General features: G+C 39.4%; 1 pseudogene; it reads left to right on the forward strand.

Annotated features, from left to right (window-relative positions):
- The first annotated feature begins 1,054 nt into the window (after nt 1-1,054).
- On the forward strand, nt 1,055-5,670 carry LOC126697498 (KIN17-like protein; annotated as a pseudogene).
- Nucleotides 5,671-19,543: the final 13,873 nt, after the last annotated feature.

Genomic DNA, 19,543 nt, shown 5'->3' on the forward strand with positions numbered 1-19,543 from the left:
GAAAAGTAGAAAATAAAGGCTACGCTTGTCTTCACACTTCACATCTCTTGGCCAAATTTAATAAGGTGGGACCTATGGTGATGTGTCCCAAATTTAATAACATTTCCTTCTTCTTCTTTTCCTTTATTTTTTCCCCTCTTTTTTTTATCCTCCACACACGGCATTTCTTTCTTTTTTTCTTTTTTCTTTTTTTCCTTTTTTTTCCACTTTTTTTCCCTCCTCCACACACGTACCCTTACTCTTTTCTTTTTTATTCATCTTTCCTCCTTTTTTTTTCCCTACCATTCCTCCAAACTCCAGAACGTTCCAGAGCTCTCCTTCTTCCTCTTTTTTTTTTTAGCACTTCGTCTATTGGTTCTTGGCGGAATCGATAGCGTCCTTGGTTCTGGCGACGCAGAATCCATCAGAGTGCACCACAAAGATGAGGCGGTGGAGTTTGGAGACGGCGAGTGGCTAAGAGGGAAGGGCTTGGAGATTGAAAATGGGGTCGGAGTCGGAGGGTTTGATTGGGAGGGGTTCGCCGATTTGATCGAAGTAGAAGTCAGTGTTGTTGACGCATTCGCCTTCAATTTCGTCTTGTAATTCTATCATTTTGCTATATTCTGATTTTTTTTTGTTTTGCATTTTGAGGAATCCTAATTTGCAAGGGATTGATTTTTTTTTTCCTTAGCTGATTTGGGAATTTGTTATAAATTTTTTTTGTGTTTGGATTTGGAAATTTGTTGGGAAAGCTGAGAGATGAGATGAGATGAGAGGAATGAGGACAGGCGTGAGAATTGAGGACTGTTTATCAAGGGTAATTTGGCAATTGAAGGAAGAGCCCAACAGATAGTTCAAAAACGCGCATGGACTTTTCGTTTATGGACCTCCAGAGCTCCATAACGCAAAAGCGCGTTCTCAATCTTGGCCCAAAACGCAACTTTTTTCAAAAAGTTGCGTTTTAGTTGAACCAAACGCGTTTCCAACTCCAACTTTCTTCAAAGCATGCGTTTCAACTTCTAAAAGCTGACAATGAAAAAAGTTACGTTTTAGTAGAACCAAACGCGTTTCCAACTCCAGCTTTCTTCAAAACGTGCGTCTCAGCTTCTATAAGCTGACAAACGGGCACTAAGTTGTTCAAGGTTAGAAGTTAGAACCTGGCCCACAAGTGTAAAACCTTAATAGGCAACACAGACGAGATGAGATGAGAAATTGTGGTTCATCAGCCTATGCAGTTAGCTCTCCTACCCCAACTACACGCCATTACTATATCTCCCAAACCCGCCCCTTAATTACTCTGCAAAAAAATTAATACTTTCATAGCCTACCATACCCATCCTTGGGATCTCATACAAGTTTCCCATTTCCTCAATTGGGTCACAGCTCCTGGATCTTTAATAAAACCACTCACAAACCAAAAGGGTTTGTCTTTTGCACCATTTCGTGAATTGGGTCACTCTCTTTTGGTCTCAAAAAATGAAGGTCAGTGTAGTTTCTCGGAGTGGTAAAGACGTTGTCAAGGGTGGCCTTGAGCTCAGTGATTCCGTACGATCTTCTTTTTCTAGTTTTTCCTTTGTTTTTGTAATTTATTAACATTGTGATTAAGACCCTAAAATAGTCTTCTTTTTTGTTTTCTTGGGTTTATATTAGTTTCATGATTTTTATTTTCCTTTGCATGTATTTGAATTATACCCAATTGTGATTGTATATGTCTTTTTTGTTAATTTGTAGGCTACGGTTGCAGATCTGCAGGAGGCAATTCATCAACGAAGTAAGTGCTGGATTTGCTTTCCTTGTTATTAGAATTTCCATGCAAATTTTTACCTTGAACTGCTAAGTATGCTTTGTTAGTCAGTTAATCTGTGTTTAGCGAAATAGTTATGGTTGATTTTAAAAGACGAATGCCGAAAAAGTGTTATTTTCCACATGTAGTGATGTAGGCGTTAACACTAGTTTTAGTATGGGTTTGAGGATGAAAAGAGATTTTCTTTATTATGGGAATTACTGAAACTTCTATAAACGGCTGCAAATTTGACAACTGGGTTCTACATGATGTTTTTTGCACAAAAATGTGAAGGACGTCTTCTCTATTGTCTTTAAGGACTTAATTTTCTTTCTTGAAAGTATCCCAGTAAGAATTAGCAACATCCTTATGCTTAAAGCTAAATTAGAGCTTTGGTTGTCCGTACCACATAGGTGAAACCTTTCTAGTGATAAATTTTTTTATACAGATTTGCATCTTGAACTGAATTCCCCGCCCGCTAACACCCCCCCCCCCCCCCCCCCCCACACACACACACACACAAACACCCCCACCTGCCACCCTCCATAGAAGGAAGGAAGTTCACTTTTTGTACTAGAATGTACACATATCAGTCTGTGGAGGGTAATGTACTTTCTTGAAAATGATTCTCCCAAATCATTGAATATTTTTCTACTATGGTAGTATTCAAGGATAATGAGTCATGACATTGACAGGAATTTTATTTTTACTATTAATTCAATTCAATTATTTGTGGGCATGACTAATCACTTTTAAAAATTATCTGTTAAAGCACCAGGTCTTGTTGGGCTTGTTTGACTAAGTTATTTTCAGATTTCAGAGAACTATAATTTGTATGCAGTGTTAATTACAATTAGATAAACAAACTTAAAAAAAAAAAAAAAAGAAGAGCTCCGAGCTCCAGTGGTAAGTGTCAAGATTTCCTTTCAGTGTGCTTGAATTCACACTGCATACAATTTTTTTTTTTTTTTCATGATGCAATATTGCTGCCTAGAACAAAATAATTTTTAAGTCTGTGGGATCTGTAAGATTTTTAACAAAATCAGCACTAGACTTCCTGTCTGATTTGATTTAAGTCAGTAATGTGTTGACAGACTTAAGTCAACACATCATATTAGTTGACAGACTTGCATGTCATATGACTTAACTCACGTGATTTTCATCTTACATCAACAGCCAAAAAGTTCTATCCTTCAAGACAGCGGTTAACCCTCCCCCTTAAACCAGGATCAAAGGAAAAGCCTGTTGTTCTTAACTACAAGAAAAGTCTCCAGGATTACTGTGATGGAAACCACTTGACTGTAGTGTTCAAGGACCTGGACACACAAGTTTCCTATCGCACACTTTTCTTCTTTGAATACTTGGGTCCTTTGCTCCTTTATCCCATCTTTTATTACTTCCCTGCCTACCAGTTCTTTGGCTACAAAGGGGAGCGAGCCATCCACCCAGTTCAGACATATGCTTTATATTACTGGTGTTTCCACTACTTCAAACGAATTATGGAAACATTTTTTGTGCATCGGTTCAGCCATGCCAGGTCACCCAGTTTTTTGTGTTTCGTAATTGTGCATATTATTGGACCTTTGGCTCTTACATTGCTTACTATGTGAACCACCCACTTTACACGCCTGTTAGTGACCTCCAAATGAAGATTGGCTTTGGGTTTGGAGTTCTTTTTCAAATCTGTAACTTCTATTGCCATATCTTGCTGAGGAATCTGATGGGAATGGAGGATATCAAATTCCACGTGGTTTTCTATTCAATGTTGTGACATGTGCAAACTACACAACAGAGATTTATCAATGGTTGGGTTTCAATATTGCCACACAGACTGTCGCAGGCTATGTTTTCCTTGTGGTTGCTACTGTTATTATGACCAATTGGGCCCTCGCAAAGCACCATTGTCTGAAGAAGGTTACTTTTTTTTAATGAAACTTTCTTTACTTTTTGTTGAACATGTTTGTTTTAATTTCTTTTCTGCATATAATTGCATGCATTTCTCAAAAATTTGAGGCATTTTCTCTGATGATATGTCCACCTGCATTTACTCCTTTCTAGATTGGGTGTGACTAGGATCTAGGTAAGTTATTTTAGATTTTCATCTGTAAAGTATAGATTGGTTAGGAACATAAAATATTTGAGAAGGTATACGGCTTTGTAATGTCAAATAAATTACTCTCATACATTTGTCACGCTAGCAACTACTGGATACGTCTACATACCAGTGTTTATATGTGTTCATGTATTAGGGGTGACCCGTTGGACCATGAATCTGGTATACACATATAGATACATTTTTTTATATGTAGATGTATGTGTTTTTTTTGGGTAAGTTTGATCCGATATTTGTTGAGCTTTATCAAATTCAATGGAATACCCTGTTTTGTCTCTTTTTTTTAATCTGAGTAGGATCTTGTTATGCTTTATTGACAATCCTAGATTGCCTCCCTCTTAAAAAACAAAAAAGACAGAAGGCAAGCCTAACTCCTGGGCTTCTAACCTCAGATGTTGACTCCCCCTGCAACGAGGGAGAGATGCACCACGTGTAACATGAAAATATTTACCCATCCCCCTAAAAATTAGGGGCAAGCCTAGTTACTGAATAAAAGAAAGACCTCAAGTGTACTGTTACCTAACAAAAGTTTATCAACAAAAGTCCTAACAAAAGTCCAGTTGTGTGCACCTCAAAATTTATAGGCATCATCAACATGTTTCTCAGTGTGTTTTCACTTCTGAATATTTTGATGTGTATCCTATCAGCTTCATAGCACTTTCTTGGACCACATGAAGCATAGCCACCGATTCAGTCACATCGCCGCCACCGTCGTTTACAACGAGTACATCAACGGTCGCCACCACATCCACATGAACTCGACCGAGTGGGCCATGCTCACTGAGTTCGTCAAGTATCTCGATCGAACCAACAAGTGTAAGGTCGAGGAAACCCCTAAAGGTTGGTTCATTATGTATATAGATAGAGATTCGGAGACTTTGTTCAAAGAGAGATTGAAAAATAAGCGAATCAAGGCCGATTTGGCCGAGGAAGAGAAGCAAGAGAGAAAGATTCAGAAATAGATCGAGAAAGCTGCTGAGTTATTTTCTGAGCCTCCGAAGCCTCTCAAGGCTGAACCTGTTAGGGAATTGAAACCCGAAGCTGGTGTTAAGATCGGTTTGAAGCTCGCCCCGTTGAATTTGAAGCCGAAAGAGAGGGGAGAGGGTTCGAAACTGGTGTTTGATGAAATGGAAACCGATAACAAAGCCAGTGTGGCAAAGACAAATAGTAATAATAATAAGTTGGTTTTGGGGGAGATGATGAGGGGGGAGGAGATGAAGGAGAGGATTAATAGGAAGGACTATTGGTTGTGTGAGGGAATTGTTGTTAAGGTTGTGAGCAAAGCTTTGGCCGAGAAGGGTTACTACAAGCAAAAAGGGGTTGTGAAGAAAGTGATTGATAAGTATGTTGGGGAAATTGAGATGCTTGAGAGTAAGCATGTGTTGAGAGTTGATCAGTTGGAGCTCGAGACCATGATTCCGCAAATTGGGGGACTCGTGAAGATTGTGAATGGGGCATATCGTGGCGCGATTGCCAAGTTGTTGGGGGTTGATACGGAGAAGTTTTCCTCCAAGGTGCAGATAGAGAACGGTGCTTATGTTGGTAAAGTGCTTAAAGCTGTTGAGTATGAGGATATTTGTAAACTTGCCCAGTGAGTTTGATTAGAAAAATGATAATGGATTATATATTGGCTATGTTTAGTTGTTTGTCAAAATTTCATTCTGTTAAGAAACCTTAATCTGTTGAATGAATGTATGATGTTTCTTGTGTTCTTAAATATGCATGTTTCTCTTGGATTAATGACTTGGATACTGTTTGTGAAGGAAATAATGGAGAACCCTGTTTTAGAATTCATTTAGTTTCCTTAATTAGATATCTAATAGAATATCTAGCCTTATAGAATTATTTTTAAAGAAAACTAATTAACAAGGGAATTTAGTATATTAAAAGTGGCAGTTTTACAAGTAAGTAAATGTCCAATCTTGTTACTCCATATTTTGTAGACAGAAAATTTTCATGTGAACTGAATTATGTTTATAGAGTTTCTCAGTGTTTATCTGTGTGTGTGCAGGGGGGGTGTAAATTACAGTTAAATATTAAAATGGCACCACAAAAAGGGCACAAGGTGACTGTTTGGACAACTTGAGGAACAAGGTTGAGAGTAGGAAGGACCAAATGGAATAAGACTAGTGCATTTGGATGTAGCTTTTTGCTGAAAGTTCGTTAAAGTATAGTTTTACCTAGAAAAATTGAAGCTTAAAAATCTGTACATAAGCAAATAATTTAAAAAGTTAAAAGAAAAAGTTGTTGCCTAACAAACACTTAAGACTTAAAAGTAGCTTCCTAGGTGCATCTTTGCAAATTTTGTCGGGATCAGTGATCACCATTATATTTCCCTACTTTTACAAATATATATATATATGTATGTACGTATGTGTGTATATATATGTGTATGTATGTAGGTATGTATGTATATCAGTATACACAAATGCTGGGGGGTGTCCCTTAGTGATCATCTACATTTGAACTTTTGTCTTTCTCTTTTTTCTTGCTGCAGCCTAAACTTTGGGAGATATGAAACAGTGCTGTATATAGTCTGCCCCATGATAGCCCTAGAATGTCAACATTGATGCTAGATATCTTATTGTTATGGACTTGGTGGTACAGGTGTTCCCTTTAGCAATGTTGATATTCGTTTACTTTACCTATTACTTGTTATAGCTATTTAGAGATTGTGGCAACCCAGTACATTGCCTTTTCTCTCTCTCTCTTTTTTTTTTTTCTGCAATACACTCTTTGTATTTGTTTGGATAGGACTTATATGGCGTTTGCCTTTTGCGTTACGTTTTGCTCTTTTTTTTTTTCCCCCACACATTTCAGAGAAAAAATTTAGCTGAAACGGCTACTGTAGTGCATGAACAGTAGCCAAAATTTTTGACTTTTCAGCACATCAGTGAGTCCCGTGCACTATTCACGGGACCCACAAATTTCACTTTTCAGCAACTTTTTCATTAAAAATTGGTCTCACGGCACTATTCACACATTTAAAAATTATTTTGCTACAGTATTTTCAGTTTCAGCAAAATAAATTCTATCCAAACGGACCCTTTATCATGTGCCAATGATCTCTAACTCAAATGACATCTCCTACCATCATAACAACAAGGTGGAACGTGAAGTCGTAGATTCAAGATCTACTTGGTGTGTGTCAGTGTGAGTTACCAAAAAAAAAATCTCTACGGTGGAGTACCACTTGCGATCACGGTAAATGTCTTAGCTTATAAGGAAACGAACCATATGTGAAATCCAAGAAGGTTTGATTTTTAAATTTGTGTGGCTATTGCAGGTGGAGACCTGTTATAATTCTACTATTTCTCTCATAAAAGTGCATCTGCTAAGTCCAATTCATTTGGACATTTAAATTCCATGAATATTGTTCAAATTCACTGTTTTTGCGGAAAAAGGAAGTCATTTTCATAACTTTCTTATGTTTTTGCTGTTTCTACTAATTTAAATATGTATGTGATTGGCTGTGCCACTTAGAGCATTGCAACAAGTAATGAGTGTGTATAACTTGAAACATATCCTATAATTGGAATTTAAAAACTTTTTATCATTACCCTTGTCCATTATAACATATGATGGACATGTCTGCCTTTTTCTTTGATTATATTATGAAATGAGGGTTAGTGATTTGTTTTTTTTTTTTTTTATAAATTTAAGATCTTGCAATTACTGGCTTGATTATGCTATTTAGGTCTGTCATAGGTTTGCTACCACTAGAATGTCTGCTTTTGTTTTATTTGTTCTGCAAGACCATCATGTGTTTGACATGTATTATCCATTTGGTAGGCTCTTAGATTTGTCTGCTTTTCCCTTTTGGGAGTGGGGATGCCATTTTTAGATAGGTAATTGGAGATATGGCTCTTCATAGGGTGAGTAGCATGAAACAATCCATGTAGCCAACCCCAATTAGTTGGGATTAAGGCTTAGTTAAGTTGGTGTTGAGAGACCATTTATAATTGTAAAATAATAGTTATTTTTCTTCACTAAAGCTATTTTGTTGGAGCTTTATGCATTGCAGCAGACCTAATGCACAGTTCTTGGCAGTTCACTTGGTCTTCTCATGTGATCTATTAAGAATTTAAGAATGTTGGAAGGATATAATAAGTACTTTTCTATTTCCAGTTCATCTGTGTCATTGCAAATTTATTTAACAGGATGTTAGTTACACATTGAACCTGAACAATTCATAGATTCTCTTTCCAAGGGAAGGATTGAAGAAGAAATAGTATCAAGTACATGGCAACAAAAGAAAATTGTGAGGGAGGGGAACATGCATTCCTTGCATTCATCACAACGGTATGGCTTTTGATAATTCTTCAGCTTAAGCTCGTGCTCTGTACGACTAATGTGAGTTTTCTTTGTAATTTTCATTCTAAGAACTTCTCTTGGCATTGTTAGTAAAGAACTATCTACAAGAAAGAAAAATATTTGATTTTGAAAAATTGAGCTTATAATTTCATCTTTCATTTCTAGCTTGCATGATTGTATATCATCAGGGAACAAGAAGCGTTGCTATCATAACTCTGGAACTATTTTAAGCATGTGCAGTCTTGCATGTGATAGCTCTGGAAGAAATGAGAAGTACTAGTAATGACATTCCTTGGGTTCAATCATAATCAGTACGTAAATATATATGTGCAGCTTTGATAACAAACAACAGATGTATGTCATTTGACCAGAGAAACCAAATATTTGCAAAAGATAATAAAGAAGCTTCTAGTTAGATATGAGCCCACAAGATAGCACTTGACATGATTTGAAGCTTACGTTACTGTCTAATTAGAAGTCTGTTTTGCAACAGCTTTTTCCTTTAATTTTTTTTATCAATTTGTTTATGAATAGCTTTTTAAAACATCACTTTTTCTAAATTCAACCATATTTTAATCAAATTTCAATTAAACGTTATATCCAAATTAACATAGTAGGGTTTGGTAGCCATGTTTTCTTATGGCTAAATTGGTGAAACCATAATAGTGTATTGTATCTTTAGATATGGTCACAGAGTAATTTATGATGCTGTTTGTAGTTTAAATGCCAAACTATCTAGTGTTTTAAGGGCAAGGACTGGTTGTGGAAACTTACTGAATATGAAGATCTTATATCTATACAGAGTAAGTTGGGAACTTGTAAAGATAGGGGAGACTGATAGATAGGCCTGTTTTGTTACCATTCAAACCAGGTAAGTAGTCATGCTCTGAAACCAGAAGCCATATTCAAAAGAAAAAAATTCCAGAGGCAAGCTGGTTTGGCTTACTAACTGCATTCCTAAACATGCTTTCATAGGTTGGCTAGCGATTTAAAATAGATTTTCCATAAAACAAAGGCTGCTGTAGTGGGAACTACAGGTTGAAGATCAGTATGTTATGTACAGAAATCGACTTGAAAAAAGGGAGCATTTTTTTTCCAGTTTTCTCTCTTATAGAATATTTTGGCAGCCAATGAACTGATGTAGCATTAAGCCCTAAGTTTAGTTGGGATGATAATTATGGCTTAGGGAGAATCTGAGTTATAAGGTAAAAGCTAAAAGGCTATAGTTTGCAATTGTTTTGTGGGCTGCTTTATCACATGTGGTGGCACATAAATGCTGTAATACAGAATGGCAGTCTTGAGACTAATCAGGTTGATTAGATGGGAAGTTTAAAGAGTAAGGTGGAAACCAAAAGAGGTTTTTGCACCAGAAATAGAGTTTTGTATCATATTCTGTATTAAAGTCTCCATGAATTGTAGTTTGGTGGAATTTGAGCTTTTTATTATCTCTGTGCGTGTGTATATGCTATTCATTGAACATGTTTATGTGTTGAAATAAAATCTGCTCAATCATCTAAAAAATAAAAGTACATTAAAAAGGGGGGAATTCCATTATTCAAATGGAAAGTGTGATGTTACCTGCAGTGGTGGCTCCATGAATTTTTCTCAATGTGTTCTTTAAGAAGCATAAATTACACAATCTAATAAAATGAGAAATTAATATATTGACGACAACAACAATGAAAAAACACAGAAATATGTAAAGTTTACAACACCCTATGTGCATTATCCATGGCTCAACTCACTGTCTAACATAATTTAATTTGTTTGTTTTTTATAAAATATTGGTCAGTTATTTTTAGGCCTCTACTGCTTCTACCTATTCACTTCCCCAATTCAAATATCTAACCCCACAGCCCCACGGCCCCATCCACCCCCACTCAACAGATAAGAGCCAATCAACATTACACAAAATATTAAAGATATAAAACATTCACAACACACAAAATTCACAATATACAAAACGACAAACTCAAAAACCAATAAAGTCAAAATGTCAAATAAAGGCGATTAGACATAATATAAAGCTATTCAATCCCAAAGAGAGAATCTCATTTTTCAGTTCAAAGAAAATAGAGAGAAAGCTCCGCTCTCACTCTCAGAGCACAGCAAAGATGTAAGATGAGATAGAGAAAAAGAGAGAAAACTGAAATACCTTGAGGGTCGGGGCCATGGCAGCACGTCGAGGACTCGAGGCCAAGCCAAGGCAATCTCTGATCCGATCTCGCCGTTGCCGATGTCGATGTGCTTTCGGAGCAGGGGCGAGGCGGGGTCTGTTGCTGTTGCTCGAGGCCAATGCAATCTCTTTCTCTTATCTTTGATCCAATCTCACCATCGTCGATGGCCCGATATGCTCTGTTACTGTTGTTATTGCTGAGTTTGAGGCGACCAAAATGGCCAAATGGTCATAAAATCCTAAGTATATAGTTAGTAGCTCTAGTTCCCAAACTATATTTTTTACTAGCATTTCAAGTCTAAGAGACTCGATTTAGGGGCTATAAATCGAGTTTTTGGGACTCGATTTTTATGGGTTGTTCACGTCTGATGTGACACTTTTTCCACATGGCATCTACATGGAAATCGAGTCTCTAAGACTCAATTTATAAACCTTATAAAACTCAAAGAAGAACCCAGACCCAGAAGAACCCAGAGAGAGAGAGAGAGAGAGAGAAAAGAAAAAAAAAGAAAAAAAAGAAAGAAGAAGCATCGTGCTCGTCCCAGGCCAAGAAGAACCCAGAAGAAAAAAAAAAACCAAAAACAGAGAAAGCGTCCCAGGCCAAGAAGAACCCAGACCTAGAAGAACCCAGAGAAAAAAAAAATACAGAGAAAGAAGAAGTGCCATGCGCGACCCAGGCCAGGCCGCGCCATGCGTCGTGCGTGACCCAAGCCGAGCCGCTCGCCATGCGCACGGCGCGCGCGACCTGGCCTCGCGCACCGATCCAGGTTCTTCTCTCTGTTTCTTTTTTTTTTTTTTTTTTTTTTCTCTCTGGGTTCTTCTCTGATATGTTCTGGGCAGGTCGCCATTTGATTCTTTCTCCTTCTAATTGTTGTGTTTTTGCTTTCTTAAAAAAAAAAAAAAAAAAATTGCGTATTTTGGCTTGTACGAGAGACTTGAGAGTTAAAATTTTTTTTAATTTTTTTGGTTTATAAATCGAGCATTAGAGACTCGATTTCCAAGTAAGAAAAAACTGCCACATCAGACCATAAAAATCGAGTCTTTGAGACTCGATTTATAGGCCAAAATCGAGTTTTTTAAACTCGAGAAGCTAGTAAATAATATAGTTTGGTAACTAGAACTACTAACTAGATACTTAGGATTTTATGGCCATTTGGCCATTTTGGTCGTTTGAGGCAGAGGCGCCAATGTGCTTGATGTCGTTGATGAGGTTCTTTTTCCTTTTGGTTAGGATTCAATTTTGCTTTACCATTTGATCAATCGGCATACGCATATTGGGTGTATTGGGTTGGGTATTTAGTTAATAAAAATTTAATTATTTTGATTTAAAAATCTGTATGGGGTTATTTTTGTTGATTTAAAAATCTGTCTGGGTCTATTTAGGATTGATCCTAGGCCTTTTTTTCCCTATGGTCTATTGGGCATTTGGGCTTGCTATGTTACAATTTTTTTTTTTTTTTTTTTCAAATTTTAGTTCAAAATTTTTTTTTTAGGCTTTTTCTTTTTGCTTGAAAGTATAACAAATTATGGAGCAAAATTTAATTTTACTGACATAAAAAATAAAAAAATAAAACTAAAGGTGTTCCCAAATTTTTTTTGAAAGGTAAACAAATAAAAAACTTTAAATTATTATATATAATTTTTTTTTTCAAGTCAGGGTGGTCCTAAGACCACCCTAGCCTTAACATGGCATCGCTCCTAGTTACCTGATTCTCTAGTTTGTACCGTGTAGATGAGAAGTAGTTAGCAATGAAGTTCTTGCTATGGGACTACTAGCAATGATGCGAAGTTGTTGTTTACTTGCACTCAACAATCTAGCTGGGGTTAGCATTTATCTTTTGCATTGCAACTTCCTACAAAAAGGTATGGTTGTTATTGTTATACCTAGTAACCTAGGGCTAATCAGTAGTGTTTTAGCGTACCAATTTTTTCAAAAGCTTAAATAGTTAGAAAATGATAAATTTAATCATCACATGATTATTATTCTAAGTTTCTAACGTTATCTTGGATGAAAAAATAAAGCTCACTTCATGAAGTAAAGAGAAGCATAGACCATGAGCCTTAACCCAATTCATGAAGCAAGAGAGACATGAGACATGAGCCCCATTTGTGGGGTAGGAGAATTGGAGAAATCAGAAATCCACATCATGAAGTGAAGTCTTGGGTCATGAGTCCATATGGGAAAATTAATTTCATGGGTTGCAAGGTTTGGTAATGTAGTTAAGCTAAATGAGAGGAGATTCCTCCAAAAAAAAAAAAAAAAAAATTTGTTGGAGGAGAAATTATGCCCGATAGAGCAATAATTTTCACCATAAGAGGCATGTTGCAATGTGTAGAATTTGAGTAAAAAAGATCCAACCAGTGCGACCTAAAGTTATTTGGGCTCTTGGACACTATTCAAGCTTGGCCCGATACCAATTAGGATAGAAATAAATTAAAGAAGAAAAAAGAAATTAATTGAAATAACAAACGTTCGAGGATGGAATTAATAAATGAAAGTAATGATTTCGATCATCTTGTTTATCTAGAGAGTTGACCTTTTAAACTTTTTTATTTTTATTTTTTATGGGGACCTTTTAAACTAACTAGCATATAACACATGCAAATACATGGATACATTTAAAATTAAATACAATTTTTATTATAAAAATATAAATAATTAATCAAATTATTTATTAAAAAAAAACATGTAACACATGCATTCGTATAGATACATTTAAAATTAAACAAAATTTTTTATCATAAAAATATAAATAATTAGTGCGACCTTTTTTTTTTTAATATATATAGGGATCTTTTAAACTAACTAGCATATAACACATATAAATGCATGGATGCATTTAAAATTAAATATAATTTTTATTATAAAAATATAAATAATTAATCAAGTTATTTATATATATATATATAAAAAATAATAAAAAATAAAAAAAAAACATGTAACACATGCATTCATATAGATACATTTAAAATTAAACATAATTTTTTATCATAAAAATATTAATAATTAATTTTTTTTAAGTAAACGTAATTAGTCACATATTAAAATTCTTACTTAAATTTAATACTACTTATGATTTTTTTTTAATTTTTAATAAGATAGAACATGTGGTGATCTTTGTTATGTAGTGATTTTTATTGAGTATATATAATTGGTTTTTTTTTTTTAATTTTTATTTCATTTTATAATTCATTAATATCATATTTTTAGTATTTTGTACTCATTAACTTACCTGGCACAAAATTTAAAAAACTTAAGTGAACACATGGCACAAATTTAAGTGAATAATTATGGTGGTCCCCACATAAATTTAGACACATGGCACAAAATTAGATTCTATATTTAAATTCTAATTGAGCTTTTTTTAAGTTTTACCTATTAATATAGAACAAAACTTAGATACAGTACTTTAGGTGTTGTTCCTTAGGTTCCTTTTTTAAGATTCAGTCATGTGGCTACTTAATTAAAAAAAAAAAAAAAACACTTTCATCCCATGAGAAAAAATTCACATGGCATAATCTTAAAAAATGAATCTAAGGAACAACACCTAAATACTGTACCTAAATCTTACTCTAAAATAAATATATATATATATATATATATATATATTAATTCTATGAGGGATCACCTTTTTAATAAATATAAAAAATAAAGAGGTTTCATTGGATTTGTTCAATTTAAAATATAAACAGGTAGCTGTAATTAGAGGTTGAAACTTGAAAAGGTTGATGGAGATAATTTGTGGAGGTTCCAAATTATTAGTAAAAAAAGGTTCATTCCTAACCAAATTTTTATGGGCGAGGCATTGTTGTTGATTTTTGCACCGTACCACAGTTGACAAATTTTGTATCCATTACTAAACTATTCCACAATTTTTTGCTATGACTTTGATGTGATCACGTGGCAAATTATGAGTAGTTGTCAATTATTTATGAAGATGATAAAATATTGGGCATGATGGGCTTACCTTAATGGGCCTGACGGATTGGGTCTCTTGGGCCTGCGTAAGTATGGTCCCAGCTTTGAAGGCCCATCACTGCTGACGCAGCGAGGGCCCATGATCCGGAAATGGGAATCCTTGCTCACCACGTTTGGAAGAATTGGGAATAGAGTCCCACATTGAAAAGATGTGGAAACCAAAAAGGGAAAGTCAACCCCTTATCACTATAAAAAGGCATAATACCCACAGAAACCGAGGTATGCTTTTATGAACCCTCTCTAACGCACTAAGTAAAACAAAGGAATTCTAACTTGACCGTCGGAGAGCCTTCGGCCGGCACCACACCGGTGCTTCTCTGAAGGATTCTTTTGTTTGTTTCGTCGTGCAGGTTCGATTCGAGTCGCGAGTACGGTGTGACCCATTGGTGACGGTTTTCGACGTCATCAGTTGGCGCCGTCTGTGGGAAAACGACCGGGTACGGTAACATTTCCTAGATAAAGGAGTTACATGGTACTCACGCGCTCGATGGCAACCACAAATGACGTCCAAGAAGAAGCCCCTACGACTGCCCTTGAGAGACAGGTCAAGACGCTCGCCGCAGCCGTGGAGCGCCTCACCAAACAAAACCACGACCTGACGGAGCAGCTGAATCAAAAGAGTGCAGCCGTGAATAGCCAAGGAGAAGATCAAGAAGGGAACAGTGAGGAAAGGAGAAATAATGACGGACCACAGGAGAGTAATGCCCCGAGCAAACAAGTGCGACGGGACGCTAGCATCCCCTCAGTGACGGACACAGCTCCACAACCCATCATCGCGGAGATGCAGGCGATGAAGGAACAGGTGGAAGTCCTGATGAACGCTCTCAAGGGGCGAGTGTCCAGCGATCTTGACGACCTTGTCAACCGGACTGACTCGCCATTTACGGCGTCCGTCAACTCCTTCCCCCTGCCGAGTAAGTTCCGCATGCCAAGCATGGACAGTTATGACGGAATCAAGGACCCCCTCGATCACCTAGAGATCTTCAAGACCCTGATGCACCTTCAGGGAGTGGCGGACGCAATTATGTGTAGGGCATTCCCTACAACCCTGAAGGGCGCGGCAAGGATTTGGTTCAGCCGGCTGACACCAAACTCCATCGGCACCTTCAGGGAGCTGAGCGCTCAGTTCACTACGCACTTCATCGGAGGACATCGGTATAAGAAGTCCACAGCTTGTTTAATGAATATCAAGCAGAGAGAGGAGGAGACGTTACGGGCCTACATATCACGCTTCAATAAAGAAGCGCTCACGATCGACGAAGCCGACGACAAGATATTGGTGGCAGCATTCACGAACGGGCTGAAGGGGGGTAAGTTTTTGTTCTCCCTATACAAAAACGACCCAAAGACCATGTCAGAGGTGCTTTACAGGGCCACCAAGTACATGAACGCTGAAGACGCATTGTTAGCCCGAGAAGACAGACCCAAGAAAAGGGACAGACAAGAGGACCCCCGACAGGACCAGGGGCGAAAGAGAGGACGGATGGGAGATCGAAGGGAGGAGAGACGCCCAAAACCAATGGGCGGAAGGTTCACAAGTTTCACTCCGTTGACCGCCCCGATAGACCAAGTCCTAATGCAGATTAAGGACGAAGGATCCCTGACGTTTCCGGGAAAGCTGAAGAGTGATCCCAACAAAAGGTCCAGAGACAAATACTGCCGCTTCCACCGTGACCATGGTCACGACACGGCCGACTGCTATGATTTGAAGCAACAAATCGAAACCCTTATCCGACAAGGGAAATTGAAGAAGTTCGTCAGTAAGGAGAGAACGGATCAACCCCCACAAGAACAACACCCCCGCCGAGAGAACGAGCGACCAAGGCCCCCATTGGGGGACATAAGGATGATAATTGGAGGAACAGGTGCGGCCGGATCGTCAAAAAAGGCTCGCAAAACATATCTTCGGATGGTACAGAATGTCCAATTAGCAGGCACAGTGCCAAAGATGGCAAGAAGGGAAGGCCCTATTATCGGGTTCTCGGAAGAGGATGCAAGGCGCCTACACCATCCACACGACGATGCCCTCGTCGTCACCTTGCGGGCAGGCGATTACAACATCCACCGAGTGTTGGTCGACAACGGTAGTTCGGCCAACATCTTGTATTATCCGGCGTTCCAACAAATGAGGATTGATAGGGAGCTACTGATACCAACAAACGCCCCGCTCGTTGGTTTCGGAGGGAGTAGAATATTCCCTTTGGGCACAGTCACGTTATCGGTGACGGTAGGAGATTACCCACAACAAATCACCAAGGACGTAACATTCTTGGTGGTCGATTGCTCGTCAGCCTACAATGCTATTATTGGGCGACCCACGCTCAACTCGTGGAAGGCGGCAACATCAACTTACCACCTGATGATCAAGTTCCCAACAGAGTATGGGGTAGGAGAGCTACGCGGAAGTCAAATTGCCGCACGAGAATGCTACGTAGCTATGATGGAGGTGGAAGACCAGATCCAGGCTTTGAACATAGAAGAGCACCGAACGACGACAGAACCTACAGAGAAGCTAGAGGAGATAACTCTCGACGGTTCCAATCCAGACCGAACCACCAGGATCGGAACGCTTGCAAAACCCGCAATCCGTCAAGAGCTCGTGGCTTTCTTGAGAAGCAATAAGGATGTGTTCGCCTGGAGCCATGACGATATGCCAAGAATCGATCCCTCGGTCATGGTACATAAGTTGAACGTGTTGCCCTCGTTTCCACCCGTCCGACAAAAGAAGAGAGTATTCGCCCCGGAACGAGACCAAGCAATAGCGGAAGAGGTCCGCAAACTCCAAGATGCAAGCTTCATCAGGGAAGTCTACTACCCCGATTGGCTGGCGAATGTGGTAATGGTGAAGAAAACGAGTGGCAAATGGCGGATGTGCGTGGACTTCACCGATCTTAACAAAGCATGCCCCAAAGATAGCTATCCCCTTCCAAGGGTCGACATCCTAGTGGACTCGACGGCTCAACACCAATTGCTAAGCTTCATGGATGCTTTCTCGGGTTATAACCAGATCCGCATGCACGAGGACGACCAGGAGAAGACTTCGTTTGTAACCAGTCAAGGTCTCTTCTGTTACAAAGTAATGCCATTCGGTCTGAAGAATGCAGGGGCAACATACCAGAGACTAATGAACAAGATGTTCGCACAGCAAATCGGGAGGAACGTCCAAGTTTATGTCGACGACATGCTGGTGAAGAGCCGGAAGGAGGAAGACCATTTGGAAGATCTCAAGGAAACATTCGGCACACTCCGATCCTACAACATGAAGCTCAATCCAGGAAAGTGCGCGTTTGGTGTAACGGCAGGAAAATTCCTAGGATTCATGGTATCTCAAAGGGGGATTGAAGCTAACCCGGACAAAATCCGAGCCATAATGGAGATGGCCCCCCCGAGAAACGTGAAGGAAGTACAGAGCCTTAACGGCAAGGTAGCGGCATTGAATAGATTCGTGTCGAGAGCGACGGACAAATGTTTACCTTTCTTCCGAACATTGAAAAAGTCATTCGAGTGGACGGACGAGTGTCAACGAGCATTCGAGGAGTTAAAAACCTATCTATCTTCACCACCTCTACTGAGCCCCTCGCAACCAGGTGAAGAGCTCTTCCTCTATTTGGCCGTCTCCACTGTGGCCGTCAGCGCGGCCTTAATCAGAGAGGAGGACAGGGCACAGAAGCCCGTGTACTACGCCAGCCGGGCGCTCCGCGGTGCCGAGGAAAGATACCAACCTATGGAGAAACTCGCTTTTGCGTTGGTCACGGCGGCTCGCAAGCTCAAGCCCTACTTTCAAGCCCATACCGTGAACGTAATGACCGACAAGCCCTTGCGAAGGGCACTAAGTAATCCTGAGGCCGCAAGTCGACTGACGCTGTGGGCAATAGAATTGAGTGAGTTTGACACCAAATACCGTCCACGTGTGGCCATTAAAGGACAAGCTGTAGCCGACTTCATAGCAGAGTTTACGCATGACGCGGACAAGGGGGCAGAAGAACCCCCCCAGTGGAACATCTACACCGACGGATCATCCAATAAGCGAGTTGGAGGAGCCGGCATAATATTGCTGTCACCTGAAGGAGACGAGATTGAATCTATGGTCCGTCTCGACTTCCCCATTACCAACAACGAAGCAGAATACGAAGCGGTAGCAGCAGGACTCGACCTAGTCAAAGCCGCCGGAGCTGAAAGTGTGGTCGTACATTGCGACTCTCAAGTCGTGACCAATCAAGTAAACGGAGATTATGAATGCAAAGGGGAAAGGTTGAAGAGATATCTTGATCAAGTGAGGGCTAGAGTCGACGGGCTAAAAGCAATATTCGTCCAGATCCCCAGGGGAGACAATGAGCCCGCTGATCGGCTAGCCAAAGCCGCTTCAGCAGAACATATGATAACACCGGGTAATGTGCTTTCCTTTGTTCAAATCTTTCCGCTAATAGACCCCGACAACATGCAGGAGATACGCTCCGAAAGAAACTGGACTACGCAGATAACTTCATACCTAAAGGACGGGATATTGCCTGAAGAGAAGGAGGCAGCGAGAAAGTTAAAAGTCCGAGCGGCAAGGTTCGTCTTGATAAAAGACATTCTTTACAAGAGAGGTTTCTCCCGTCCTTACCTAAGATGTCTCGGGGTTGAAGAGGCAGACTACGTGATGAGGGAAGTACACGAAGGAATATGCGGGAATCATTCTGGATCGCGGTCGTTGGTGCACAAACTGCTACGAGCTGGGTATTACTGGCCGACCATGCAAAAGGATGCTGAGTCCTACGTTAAAAGATGCGACAAATGCCAGAGGTTCAGCAATTTTATCGGACAGCCAGCTGTAGAGCTAACCCCCATAACGGCTCCATGGCCGTTCGCTCAGTGGGGACTGGACATCATGGGACCTTTCCCAACGGCGATAAGGCAGTTAAAGTTCTTGGTAGTGGGTATTGACTACTTCACGAAATGGGTAGAAGCAGAAGCCTTGGCCACCATTACAGAAAAGAACATTAGAAGTTTTGTCTGGCGGAACATAGTATGTAGGTTTGGTATTCCTAGAGTCCTTGTCTCAGATAACGGGAGGCAGTTCGATAACGGCCCCTTCCGTGATTTCTGCACACAGCTAGGAATAAAAAACCACTACTCATCACCCGCCCATCCTCAGGCTAACGGTCAGGTTGAGGTCACAAACCGATCCCTGCTAAAGATTATCAAGACTCGGCTCGA

Source organism: Quercus robur, chromosome 8 (genome assembly GCF_932294415.1).
Source record: "Quercus robur chromosome 8, dhQueRobu3.1, whole genome shotgun sequence".
In the NCBI taxonomy this organism is placed as follows: Eukaryota; Viridiplantae; Streptophyta; class Magnoliopsida; order Fagales; family Fagaceae; genus Quercus; species Quercus robur.